We start from the raw sequence: 2162 nt of genomic DNA, 5'->3' as shown, positions 1-2162 counted from the left end.
GACCTACTCACTGCCACAGTCATACTCTGGACCTAGTTTTGTCCCATGGAATAAATGTTGTAGATCTTAATGTTTTTCCACAAAATCCTGGACTATCGGACCACCATTTTATTACATTTGCAATCGCAACAAATAATCTGCTCAGACCCCAACCAAGGAGCATCAAAAGTCGTGCTATAAATTCTCAAACAACACAAAAATTCATTGATGCCCTTCCAGACTCCTTCTGCCTACCCAAGGACGTCAGAGGACAAAAATCAGTTAACCACTTAACTGAGGAACTCAATTTAACCTTGCGCAATACCCTAGATGCAGTTGCACCCCTAAAAACGAAAAACATTTGTCATAAGAAACTAGCTCCCTGGTATACAGAAAATACCCGAGCTTTGAAGCAAGCTTCCAGGAAATTGGAACGGAAATGGCGCCACACCAAACTGGAAGTCTTCCGACTAGCTTGGAAAGACAGTACCGTGCAGTACCGAAGAGCCCTCACTGCTGCTCGATCATCCTACTTTTCCAACTTAATCGAGGAAAATAAGAACAATCCAAAATTTCTTTTTGATACTGTTGCAAAGCTAACTAAAAAGCAGCATTCCCCAAGAGAGGATGGCTTTCACTTTAGCAGTGATAAATTCATGAACTTCTTTGAGGAAAAGATCATGACCATTAGAAAGCAAATTACGGACTCCTCTTTGAATCTGCGTATTCCTCCAGGGCTTAGCTGTCCTGGATCTGCACAGCTCTGCGAGGGCCTGGGATCGGGAGAGACACTTAAGTGTTTTAGTACTATATCTCTTGACACAATGATGAAAATAATCATGGCCTCTAAACCTTCAAGCTGCATACTGGATCCTATTCCTACTAAACTGCTGAAGGAGCTGCTTCCTGTGCTTGGCCCTCCTATGTTGAACATAATAAACAGCTCTCTATCCACCGGATGTGTACCAAACTCACTAAAAGTGGCAGTGATAAAGCCTCTCTTGAAAAAGCCAAACCTTGACCCGGAAAATATAAAAACTATCGGCCTATATCGAATCTTCCATTCCTCTCAAAAATTTTAGAAAAAGCTGTTGCGCAGCAACTCACTGCCTTTCTGAAGACAAACAATGTATACGAAATGCTTCAGTCTGGTTTTAGACCCCATCATAGCACTGAGACTGCACTTGTGAAGGTGGTAAATGACCTTTTAATGGCGTCAGACCGAGGCTCTGCATCTGTCCTCGTGCTACTAGACCTTAGTGCTGCCTTTGACACCATCGATCACCACATTCTTTTGGAGAGACTGGAAACCCAAATTGGTCTACACGGACAAGTTCTGGCCTGGTTTAGATCCTACCTGTCGGAAAGATATCAGTTTGTCTCTGTGAATGGTCTGTCCTCCGACAAATCAACTGTACATTTCGGTGTTCCTCAAGGTTCCGTTTTAGGACCACTATTGTTTTCACTATATATTTTACCTCTTGGGGATGTTATTCGAAAACATAATGTTAACTTTCACTGCTATGCGGATGACACACAGCTGTACATTTCAATGAAACATGGTGAAGCCCCAAAATTGCCCTCGCTAGAAGCCTGTGTTTCAGACATAAGGAAGTGGATGGCTGAAAACTTTTTACTTTTAAACTCGGACAAAACAGAGATGCTTGTTCTAGGTCCCAAGAAACAAAGAGATCTTCTGTTAAATCTGACAATTCATCTTGATGGTTGTAAAGTCGTCACAAATAAAACTGTGAAGGACCTCGGCGTTACTCTTGACCCTGATCTCTCTTTTGACGAACATATCAAGACTGTTTCAAGGACAGCTTTTTTCCATCTACGTAACATTGCAAAAATCAGAAATTTTCTGTCCAAAAATGATGCAGAAAAATTAATCCATGCATTTGTTACTTCTAGGTTAGACTACTGCAATGCTCTATTTTCCGGCTACCCGGATAAAGCACTAAATAAACTTCAGTTAGTGCTAAATACGGCTGCTAGAATCCTGACTAGAACCAAGAAATTTGATCATATTACTCCAGTGCTAGCTTCCCTACACTGGCTTCCTGTTAAGGCAAGGGCTGATTTCAAGGTTTTACTGTTAACCTATAAAGCGTTACATGGGCTTGCTCCTACCTATCTTTCCGAGTTGGTCCTGCCGTACATACCAATACGTACGCTACGGT

This window comes from Coregonus lavaretus, assembly GCF_964263955.1.
Source record: "Coregonus lavaretus genome assembly, chromosome: 5".
Lineage (NCBI taxonomy): Eukaryota > Metazoa > Chordata > Actinopteri > Salmoniformes > Salmonidae > Coregonus > Coregonus lavaretus.
The sequence above is the reverse complement of the archived record's forward strand: the minus strand, read 5'-3'. Positions refer to the sequence as shown.